This window comes from Odontomachus brunneus, unplaced genomic scaffold (assembly GCF_010583005.1).
Source record: "Odontomachus brunneus isolate Ranch 3 - 2012 unplaced genomic scaffold, Obru_v1 Obru_scaffold_146, whole genome shotgun sequence".
NCBI classification, from domain to species: domain Eukaryota; kingdom Metazoa; phylum Arthropoda; class Insecta; order Hymenoptera; family Formicidae; genus Odontomachus; species Odontomachus brunneus.
Window position 1 is genome coordinate 319,689 of NW_022639596.1, and position 12,823 is coordinate 332,511.

The window sequence follows — 12,823 nt, forward strand, 5'->3', positions numbered from 1 at the left end:
TGTTCGATGCGCTCTCGAAACCTGCTCTACACGTTGGATCCATCTTTTCACGTTTTCTGTAGGCTCCCCTGAAAACTCTGGTATCTGCAAGGCCAACAATGATACAGCATTAGCCGGCGAAATCGAGCTACTGGCTGTTCGGTCACTAGCTGCTACAGACGGCGGTAACGGCGAGAAATCTCCATGCGTTCTAGGAGGCTGTTGCATATTCATTGTATCGCGATTCACTGCTGTAATCAGCTGCTGCATTTGACCCATCATCTGAGCCAACAATGACGCTACATCAGGCTGCGCCGGGTTCACCATCGCTGGTCGATCCACTACTTCCGCTTGATCCTCTATCTCCTCTTGTCCTGTCCTTGGTAGAGGAACGTTAAAATTATGAACAAAGTCCTGCACCGGTCCGTGACTTTCAAGGTGAGATGATATTGCGTCAATCAAAACATCTCTTCTCTCGGACAAAGGCAATCCAAATCGAGAAGCCTCGGCCTTCAACTGGTCCAACGGTAAGTCCTCAAGCCTTTGTCTTTCCATCCTTGTTCTGCCCCTGGTTGCCTTCATCGATCAATGCTTTGTCTTCTTGTTTTCACTTTACACCTTTGTCTCACACGGTTCCTTATTTACATGTCCGCACAGGTGACCCTTCTTTGTCTCACCTGTGGTACCCTTGACGATTCAAACGCGCTCCCAGATTCTGGCTAACCAAAATCGTTAACCGGCGAATGTTTTATTGTTCACTGCAACACCAACGATTTGCGAACTTTGCCACCGATCGCCGAACTACAACCACTCGCGGATCCACTATCCCACTTCTGAAAAGCCGGCCTCTGTAGGAAATGAAACAATGAAACACAATTTGTAGGAACAATAACGAACACTATATTTAATCACTCTACAAACAGTCACAAATGTCCATCGGCAATAACGTACGATAACTCTCGTTGGAAGGCCATGTGCTTTATTCCAACATCGACACTACTAATACGTGAGAGAATATCGTTTCTCTCCTTCCGTACTTGTCGCACGCAACTCACGAGGTTCTTCGCTTACGAGGTTCTTCCTCTCACTCTTCCTCGCTACTCGACTCTAGTTTCTATCTCTTTCCTACAGTTACTTCTATCTGCTTCTATCTCACTGACTTCTCTCTCGGACTTCTACCGCAGCAGCTTCTTTTTCGACTTCTCTCTGTCTCTACCTATATACTCTCTCTTTTTCCTTCCGTAGCGCCTCCTGGCTTGCTACCTAACTAGTACTTTAACTATCTGACCATAGATGCCGTAAACCTATATCTTACAATATGATCTCAATCTAGCAATCATCTCGCAGATGTTACATCTCGTTTTATAAATTTATATTCCCAGAACCACGGTCTGGTGGATAAACTACTAATTGTAGAGCGGTATCTTATTCCCTTCAATGCAAATTGTTTGTTTAATACTTTGTGGGCTAATTGAATAAATTCAAGTTTCAGATTCGATATTAAATCCTCGACATATGTGTTTTTTTGTAAAGGATTTAAGGATCTTCGCACAACGGATTTAGCCAAAGAGTCGGCTTTCTCATTTCCCTCTATACCTCTGTGCGCAGGTACCCAGATTAATGTGACCTTGATTTTTGATGTTGTAAAGGAGCTGTGCTATTTTTAAAATAAGATAACTAGGCCTTTTTTTCCAGCTAGATTACTCAAAATAGATAAGGTGCTCAGCGAGTCAGTACACAATGCGATGTTTGTTTTGCCTGTATATAATGTGATATTTAAAGCTTCAATAATGGCCTGTGCTTCCACATTCATAATAACCTGAGTTTTAGGATAAGAATGTTTTATGTTTATTGAAGGTTCTGTGGAGTAAATTCCATAACCAGCTTTTCCGTCAGGGACTATAGAGCCATCTATATAGATGACACAATCATATTTTTTTTCAGAGAGCACTGCTTTAAATCTTCTATTCATGCCTTCTATGGAGATTCTTTTTGGACCGTTATAGAAATAGTTTCCTACTTTTTTCTTATATTTACTAAGAGGTTTAAAGGAAGTAGTATCCACATTAACAGGCAGAAACTAAGAGGTTTACGGGAAAGGCCAAATGTCCATCCAATCTTGCTGATTCAATTCTGAGAATTGCCTCCGCATATGGAGAGAGGATAATTTTAGATCTGAACCTTATTTGTTCCTCCGGTTCCAAAGATTCTAAGTTGCTTTGTGCAGGTATGTTAACCGAAGGATTTGAATGAAGTGGAAGAAGTTTCAAGAAATGAGAGAAGTTTGAGTATGGGTCAATCAGATTTTTAATCGCTAACTTTGTTATATTGAAAAGACGTCTTACCGTCAAAGGCCATTCTCCGCACTGGTCAAGAATTATGTTGGTTGGAGTTGTGTACACAAGCCTCAGCACACATAAATAATGCGAACTGTAGTCTATCAAGTTTAAGAGAGAGTGAGGAAGATAGATTAATCAACCCACCATAATCCAAGACCGACCTTATTAACCCTCTATAAGCAGTTAGTATTATAGAGGGATGTGAGCTCCATCTGATACCCGCAATAGTTTTTAAAATTTTAATTCTTGACATACATTTACTAATCATAGAAGACACTTGACCTTTCTAAGATAAAGAAATATCAAAAACAATTCCCAAGAACTTGGCCTCCCTAGACAGTTTCACCGGCAGACCGTTGCAGCTAATTTGGGAGGATAAGGAAGAATAAATTTTTTTTAATGTATTGAATCGGAGCGACCTATCAAAAATACAATACTTAGTCTTAGAGGGAGATAACGTAAGATCCAACTCCCTTAAGTTCTTTCTTATCAGACTCAGGTTGAAATTTAGTTTTATTGTAATATCATTAATGGAACTGTTTACAGAAAATTGCTAGATTATCAGCATATGCTAAGATTTGTATGTCCTTTTCTAAGCCGAGTCACTGGCAGTATATAAATTATAGAAAATAGGACTTAAAACTGAGCTTTGTGGAAGTCCAATGGATTTAATTCTAGTGCCTAAAGAGCGCCCATTATAAAAACACTCTACATTTCTATTAAATAGAAACGCCTGAACCGCAAGAACAATGTTTGTAGGAAAACCCATGTGGGATAGGAGACAACATAGTTTTGAAGGGTTGACATTGTTAAACGCTCCCTTTATGTCCAGAAAAAGCACACCAGTTTTTTTTGTTTTGTTCAAAAGATTTTTGAATAAAATGTTGTAGGTCGAGAATGTTATGTGAACATGCTCCACCTATTCGAAAATCTCTTTGAAAAGGAGATAGTATTTTCGAATTCTCTGAACACCATTCTTTTCGATGATGTAAAATTTTTTCATATAACTTTGCTAAATTATTAGCTAAAGATATGGGTCTCATCCCCATATCATCTCCCTTAGGTATAAATATTAACGAGTAATTCTTCCAAGATGGAGGGATTCTGCCACTCGAGAGAAATCCATTAAATAGTTTCAGTATAATCTTAAGAACAGATGGAGAAAAATTTTTAATTATTTGCCAAGTTAATAAGTCCGGATTAGAAGATGACTTTTTGCTTGAAAGTAGTTTTAGAGACGCAAGTAATTCAGCCTCAGTAATTACATCAGACAGTGACTTTTTCTTTGTGATTATGTTTTCTGAAAGGTTATGAGTTTTAGAATGAAAGAAATAAGCTAGATTAACGATGAAACTATTACTGACTGGAAGAGGATTTTTAGTAGATATTATTTTTCTGAAATTTTCTTTTACTTGAGGAATTATGTTCTCAGTAGCTTTTTTACTAAAATCTTCAACTCTTTTGCTATTTTTAAAGGATTTGATAATATTCCACGTTTTCCTCGGATTTGAATCAAAATTGAGAGAATTACAAAATGATTTGAACTTGTCTTTTCTAATTTTTTTAAGCTTCTTATTTGAGCTTCTGCATTCCTTGCGATATAAATTGAGGTTAATGTTGTTAGGGGCCGATTTAAATTTTTTATACGTATATAATTTATTCTGAATAATGCTTTGGTAGTTTGAATCCCACCAAGGAGAAGGAGATCTTCTTAATATTGCTTCTTCATAAGGCTTACGAGCACCAGTTGCTATGAAGACCTCTTTAACAAGTCTAATTAGTTCTTGATATGCCATGACGGGGTCAGAGAATTCTTCGGAGGAAGCAAAATCTTGAAGATGAGAAGATATCTCTTCAAGTCGAAGCGAGAAAAGAGACCAGTCCACCTTACTGACTATGTAGTGCGGTCTAGATTGAATTCTAGTGAGAGAAGAAAAATTATAATAAATAAGTATCAGAAAATTATCGCTACCATGCTTATTTTTTTCTACTTTCCATTCTAGAAGCGAAATAATGGTATTAGAGGCCAATGTGATATCAGGCGTGCTGGTATTTTGTCCATCTAAGGAGGACCAGGTTGGAGTATGATGATTTACTGTCATTAGATTTAGATTTAATAATGCATTATAGATAATATTTCCTGTGCTATTAAGAATTGTATGATGGGGGCCCTATGACGGATGAGAACCATTAAAGTTCCCGCAGATGATTACGTTACCAAATGAGTCTAAAAAAGATAACACCTCTATCCATATTTCCGAGGAGTTCTCTCCCGTATATCTTGTAGAAGCAGGAGGACAGTAAAGGGAAATTATACACATATTTTTATCTCCATTTTGAAAGCTAAATTTTGAAAGCTCCATTTTGAAAGCTAGCACAGATATCCAGATTTAAAACCAGCGAAGCTTTCCTTATCCATATGTTACAGCTTAATGGCTTCTGCACACAGGACGCGGTAATGCTTGCCGCGCGGCAAAAGTCCGCGCGACAGCCAAGAGCTAGAAGGTTATTACGGAAAGCAGCATATTGATTGACTGTCGTGCGAACTTCCGCCGCGCGGCAAGCATTACCGCGTCCTGTGTGCAGGAGCCATAAGTCTAATACTTTTATTTCTATGTCGCTATTATATATAATTGCGCTACCTCCACCAGGGCGTGGGAGTTGGCCTACGGCCGCGGGAGCGGTGCACTTGGACACGGTGCATTTGGACACAGCCAATCACAGCACCGTGTGATTAGAGACATTTGTAGGGTCCCTTGGAACAGCGATTTGTGATTGGACTGTGTCCAATTGCCCCCTGTCCAACTGATATACATCCTACGGCCGCCGTGTGATGCGCATCGTTTTTCATTGCCTCTCTTTTGAAGATTTCTATAGATCTTTCATTTCTGTGAAATTGCAGATTTTCTGTTGTATCACCTTTGGGTTTTTTGCTGTCGTTATTCCCGACCCGGCTTATGTTTATGGACTTGACATGATTGGGGAACCATTGGTCCGTTCATAAATGTTTCATATGATTTGAGGAAAATTAATAATAGAAGATTTTCTATATCTTTTCTTACGGATGCTCTTGCAAATTCGTTTGTTCGAGAAATGTCTAAAATTCCGGATAGGTTATTTAAAGATGAGGTATGGTTTGCATTCATTCCGGATTTTAGAGTCAAAAAAAAGATAGTACTTTATGGTGTTGATGAACCGGGTTTGGAGCTTGATTTTGTTAAAAACCAGCTTAGACCCTCACATAACCCTTATAGAAATGTAATACTGATAAGTAATAATTTGGCCAGTGATAATTACTGTCGTTCAATAATTTTATTATTCGTACAAGTAATAAAATTATTGAACGATAGTAATTATCGGGTGTATATCAGTTGGACACGGGGCAATTGGACACAGTCCAATCACAAGTCGCTGTTCCAAGGGACCCTACAAATGTCTCTAATCACACGGTGCTGTGATTGGCTGTGTCCAAATGCACCGTGTCCAAGTGCACCGCTCCCGTAATTATCACTGGCCAAATTATTACTTATCAGTATTACATTTCTATAAGGGAATTGGAAGGGAGAATGGCAATCTCCAATGTTGGTAGAACGTTTAAAAAAAAGAATTGTTGATATTACGATGCCTGATTTAGACTGATAGACTCCAATTTAGTTGTTGCTACTTTTGAGAACTTCTGTTTACCTTCTTTTGTTTACTTACTAGGGAAGAAAATTTTTCTTAAGCTATTTACTGGTAGAGTTGTGCGCTGTGACCACTGTCTTAGATATGGTCACTTTAAAAATTCATGCAAAAAACTTGCAGAATCTTCAGTTTGTAGTAGATGTGCCATGACAGGACATTCTGCTGCTGTGTGTACTTCTGCGAGGGAATTGTGTATTAATTGTGACAGGGGTAAACTGGCTGGTTCAAATCATAGTGCTATCAGTAATAGTTGTCCTATGTATATACATAACAAACACGTTAAGCGAATTATGGCTGTGCATTGTCTTGGCCCGTTGGATGCTGAGAATTTTATTCGTGTTAGTAGTTTGGATAACTCGGAGGAGTTGGTGGGTGTCCAGGGACCCCCTCTTCCGGTTTTGGGTAATTTTTGGCCCAAATTGCTCAAGGAACCTGCTGCTGTAACTTATGCAGATATCCTCAACAAACCCAGGGTTGGGAGAAGTAAATTGGGTTGTCTAGACTTTCTGCGCATTTTCGCCCGGTGGATGCTGCCAATGTGGGTAGGATAGCCAGGGGTGAAGAGATGAAAAAGGTTCCTGTTAGAGGTCTTGGTGTTGTTGATCATTCAATGGAGTGGTTGAGGGATAGTCCTAGAGTGTTCCCGACAATCACGACAGCTGCTTTTAATCAAAATTTATATCAGCTCCTAAGTAAGTCTAATGTTAATGCCTCTAAACCTTTGTTAAACTTTTTAAATAATAATTTTTCAACTCCAGGAGGTAGCTCCTGGAGTTTCTACTTTTTTTCTTGATAAACCTAATATTTCAGAGTTGAAACCGTTTTTAGCTGATCTGAACGATTTTTTCTCATCGTACGTAATTAGTGATAGTGTGTAAAATGGCGCATTGGGTAAATACGGGTTGTTCACAGTTTTTCTTTAATTCATTGGAATGTTCGTTCTATTATAGCTAGATCGGCAGACTTAATTGCTCTCATTAATGAAGAGTCTCCGGATATATTATGTTTATCAGAAACTAGAATTCCGCCGAGTCTGATTAATTCTTATATTTGCCCAATAAAAGGGTTTTTATTTTTAAATTCTCCTAGACCTGCATCTTTGGGTGGGGGTATTGGTCTGTTAATAAGAAATAATGTCAATTTTTTTTGTTTAAAATTCCAGATCTGGAAAAATTGTGTATTGATAATAACATAGTTCTTATTTCGGTGAAGGTTTTTTTGAGTAATATGCAATCGATTATTGTTATTTCTATTTATTATCTCCCGAGAGTTTCTGCTGTAGATTTGAATCAGGACCTGTGGACGAGATTTTTCGGGATTCTGGATGGCTTTTTTAATGTTGTTGTGGTGGGTGACTTTAATGCACACGTTCTGCCTTGGTCAAGTGTATCGGTCGCTTATAATGAAGTAGGTCGTAATCTTGAATCTGCTATTGCTATCTCTAACTTTAATAATATTGGTTGTGGTTTACCGACTTGGACATCTTTCGATGGTTCTTCCAGATCGGTTCTAGATTATATTTTTGTTTCTTCTTCTCTTGCTTTGTCTACCTTTTCTTCGGTTATGAATTACAATTTTTCTAGTGATCATTTTCCTACGATTGTTAAGTTTGATGGTATGTCTATCTTACCAACTGGATGTCGTCCTTCCCTGGTTTTATCTTGGGTTGATTTCAGGGAGAGATTTGATGAAAATTTGAAGTCTTTCTTGATCACTCAGAGGTATATGACCGAGGATTATGTTGATTTTACTGTTAGTTTGGCTAATACTTTAATGGACTGTAATGCTAAGATCAATAAGTGTAACAGTAGGAAAAGAGTTCCTCCTGCAATTTGGTGGACTTCTGAATGCGATTCGTTGATTTTTGAGAGAAAGGAGACTTATTTCAATTTTATTTCTATTCCTTCCATTGAGAATATGAGTCATTTTCGTATTACTGCTGCTAATGTTAAAAAAAAGGCTTAGAAATATAAAAATTGATAATTTCAGGAAGTTTTGTTCTGAAGTCAACCCTCGTTATGATCTTGGGACTATGTGGAGATCTTTGAAGGCTTTTAAAAATCGATGATTGCCTTAAGTGACAATCTTCGTCAACTGGGCTTGTGTATTTCTAGTTCTAAATCGTCCTTTTGTCTTTTTTCTGCTATTAGACATAGGAAAGCTGATAATTTCGTTAAGAAAAGGAGACTTGTTGTTAAGTTTCAGGATTGTGTTATTCCTACCGTCAATTTTGTTAAATTTCTGGGGGTATATTTTGATAGGGGCTTAACCTAGAAAAAATACTGTGTTGAGATTAAGAAAAAAGTTAGGTTAAAATTGTCAGTTTTGAAAGCAATTTCTGGTTTGTAGTGGGGTACATACCCTTGTAATTAAATTAATGTTTATAAGTGTTGGATTAGATCTGCTTTGGAATATGGGTCGCCTGCTTTCATTGATTTAAAACCAAATGTTGCAATAATTGTGGATAGATTACAATTCGAGGCTTTGAGAATAGTTTTGGGTGTTATGCATACAACATCTACTAATGTTCTTCTTCACATGGCTGGTGAAGCTCCTTTGTTTTTGCGAAGAGAGCTTAATTTTAGATTATTTTTAATTAGGCGTTTCAATGTATTAGAGCACCCGGTAAGAGAGTTGGCTTGGTCTTTATTTAACAGGAACCTGAATCTTCGGTCATGTGTAAGCGAGAAATTTTTCTATACAATTTATATTACGTTTTTGGAATTTTATCGCCACTTGTATACATCTGATTTGCCAGTTCCTCTGGTTTTTTATTTGGAGTCAATATTTTGTCGGTTACATATTAATGTAGATATTGGTGATTCATGTATGAATCGTTTTCTTTTACTTACACAGAACAATAGTCTAGTGTTAAATAATGTTAAAGTTTTTGATAAATTGAATTCTCATTTTAAATTAATGCTGGGTAAAAACAAATATATTAGTTATAGTATTTTCTATACTGACGGCTCTAAAATGGACGTGGGGGTGGGTTGCTCGGTTTTTTCCTCTTCCCCTTCTGTTTCCTTTAGCTGTAAACTTGATAATGACTTATCAATTTTTGAGGCCGAAGCTACGGCGGTTGCACATGCTTTGACAAGGTGTTTGACACACGATTAAAAAAGGTGGTTATTGCCATCGATTCTAGAAGTCTTATTGTGGCTCTGGGCAGATGTGGCCCAGCTGGTAAACAGCATGAATTAGTATATATTATCAAAGATATATATATAGCTACCTGATCAAGCAAGATTTTGAGATTGTGTTTGTTTGGATTCCGGGACATTCGGGAGTTGAAGGCAATGAATGGGCTGATGAATTGGCAAAAAACGCTGCCCGTGGAATAAATTTATCTGTAGAGCATAAAACTGTTCTGTTCTCAAGTACTATTTGTAGAATGCTTAGAGATCGCATGGATGAAAATGTTGCGCAATTTTTTAGAGACACCTCGAAGCAAAAAGGTTTCAGGTATTTTCATAGAACGCGTATTAAAAATCATTTGGAGCCTTGGTTTTTACAACATACTCATCTCAATAGAGAAATTATAACTATGGTATCACGATTACGGACTCATCATGCACAAGTAGCGCAACATTTATATGATAAAAATATCAGTAACCAACCGCTTTGTGATTGCAATCTTCCAGAGACTTCGGAACATGTAATTTTAAATTGCCCGCGTAATCAGCGGGAGTCGGACTTACTGAGGATTGGTCTACGCAACTTCTGAGGAATTGAACCTATCATTCTCGATGATATAGTTTTTAGTAGCAACGAAAGTGCATTTAAGGAGTTATCTCTTTTTTTTCGGAGGATTAATAGAAGGATATAATTTGGATTAAGCTGAAAACTGTATTGTTGCAAGATTGGAATTTTATATTGCTGATTACGTTTATGTTTTACTTGGATGGTCAATAAACTAGTTTCACGACCAAGTAATAATAACAACAACACCAGCGCGTGATCTATGAGCAGAAATAATATTGTATTCTTTCAAATTAAATCTTGAATTGCTATCCATCCATGTCTCACTGAGACAAATGAACTGCGGAGGTATTGATACTCAAACTGAGAGATGTAGTTAATCAGCTCAAATTCTCTTGCAATGAAAGAACGACAATTCCATTGGACTATAATTAATTTTTTGGTTTTAACCATTGAAGAAATTACCTTGAACTCTATTTAGAGAATTACTGTTTACAGATTGAAAGGGAAGTTTTAATTTCTTGTAGTTGAGCTGCAATAGCTACAAGTAATGAATTGGAGTTAGTGTCCTCGCTGGAATTAATCAGACTGTTAATAAGAGTGTTGAAAGAGTTCGTCAAGTTAACTATACTATTTTGTAGGTGTAAATATTTCTCATCATTTAACGAGTACATATATCCTTTTTTAAATTTTTGAATTGGGAGAACTTCAGAAGCTAAGGTCAAATTCGGAGAAATATTATCTACCTCAGTTGAGTCTAAAGATTCGATAGATGTAGAACTAGAAGTATTCAAGTAAGGAGGGAAATCAGAGGAGGAGAAAGATGAGACAAATGGAAAAAATCTCACCTTCTTTTTTAAAATAGGTTTGTGAAAGTCACTCTTGGGTATAGCAGATAGAGATGAGGCCAAGTTAAACGAGTTATTTCCTAACAGGCCGTCCTGCTCAAGGGGAGAGGTTTTATAAGGTATAGGAGGAGGAGAAAAAGGATGCTGCAAAGCAGGAAAGTCCATGCATGCCAGAGAAGTTACTACAAGTTCCTGGACTCTCCGATAGAGTCGAGCTATACGACGGCTGCATTGAGGGAGCATGTCTCGCAACAAAAGAATCAAAGCAATCATACGATTGTGAAGAACGAGAGGAGTAGGACGAGTTATCAAACCAAGAAGGAGAAATTTCGTTAACATACCTTTTGTAGAAATCTCGAGCATCTAAGTTGCTAATTCCCAATATGGTCATAAGTTGTTTAATCTTTCTGTTTTCCACAAAAATTGGACACGTCAGACTATTTGCAGTATGTGCTGTATCCTCAATCTTCTTTCTGCAGCAATTTATACACTTAGAGAGAGCGGAAAGGCACTCACGATCAAGGTGTCCTTCTTCCGCACATTTGGAACAAATTTGTGGTAATTTTGTGCTTCTGCACTGTTCTAAAACATGTCAAAATCGCTGGCATCTAATTACTTTTTGAGTATATGGATTAAGGTTGATCATTTTACCATATAAAGATGCCTTGTCTGGATAGATGGATCCTTCAAAAGTAATTATGTACGTGGTACATAAAGTAATTGTCTACGTGGTAAAGTAATTATCTACGTATCCTGCAAGGTTGAAGGAGATCAGAAGAGTCCGAATTAGAGCCTGACTTCGTAATGTTTTTGGCAGCTATAACCTTAGGCCATGGTTCTCTCCATCCCGGTGGCGGGGATTTCCTATAATTTCTTCGATTGAGTCTACTATATCAAGATCCTATGAGATACACATGTGTTGAAATTTATAGTTGGGAATATAGGCAACCCAGTCTGAGTGTTTGAATAGTCTGTCACGCATCTTCATAAATTTCTGTACTACAGCATTAGCGGTATCTTTACTGCTGAATTTCACAGAAAATTTACTTTTACCAACATTCTTAAGATCTGTGGCCTCGTTCCATAGAGAATCTATTGATTGAAGCGCAGCTTTTCCGAATTGTAGCTCACTGACAGGAGGCTCTTGGTTATTAGAGAGCGACTTAGAGGAGACAAAACCTTCAATTCTTACCTCATAAGGTCCGTAATGTGAGGAGGGATATTTGTTCTCCGCATGCTTTAGCAAATGAGGAGAAACATCCCTGTATGTTTTTTTATGTTCTTCGTCTAGTGAAGGATTAGTGAGAGATGATGATTGTGATTGTCCAGAAGTATGACCATCATCAGGGCTTAGTTCACTACTTCTCCTTTTGGTAGTTTTACGCGCTATTATCTTTATCGTAGGCGTTGGAGACGGATCTGTTATAAGTAAGTGAGACAAGTCTCGTTCTTGATCACAAATCTCAGACGTAGTCGTTGATGACATCATTTTAGACCACTCACACAATGGACGCCTTACCAAACAAAGGGCCTAGTGTCTTATAACTGCGCACGATTAAAGTGCTTAGAGTGAAGATGTTATTACTCTGCTTATCAGTTGCACGGGCCGCCAAAAATTTGGTTTTCCGAACAAATGGCTTAGAAGTCGCTATTAAAACAGCGTGTTTACTTAATTTTAAACACAGGACTACACTTGCGTTTATCAATAGTGTTGCCAACGTAAATTTAACCCAGAGCCAATCAAACACGCTATTAGTGCGACAGTTCACTGAACTGCTTACACTGAGTCTGGAGCTAGTGCAAGCAGTGCAGTGCAGTGCAAGGATAATAGTTACTATACCAGGGGTGCGTTCGAAAACACTGAAAGTCCACGACGGAAAGTGGCTGTGGTGGATAGGCTTGGTGGGGTTAGTGCAGTTGGTATCGAGAGGAGTTTTCGAACAGCCATGGAAGAATGCTCAATGTGACATACTACATGTGTGTTGTGCCTACATATGTTGTACAAAATGATCGAAAGCGTATTTCGACATTAGCTATAATTGCTTCTCAGCAAAATAATAATAAATTAATAAATTTAATAATTAATTAATTAATTAATTTAGTAATTATTAATTTATAATTTAGTTATCTGGAAAGTTAATTGATTATATATTCCTCGGTCCGAGAACTCGGATCGATTTCTAGCATCGTGGGCACCAGGCCTAAGGAAATTTATAAAGTTATTTATTACTCCTTACCTTTAACATCGTATATATAGACATTTCCCTTGTC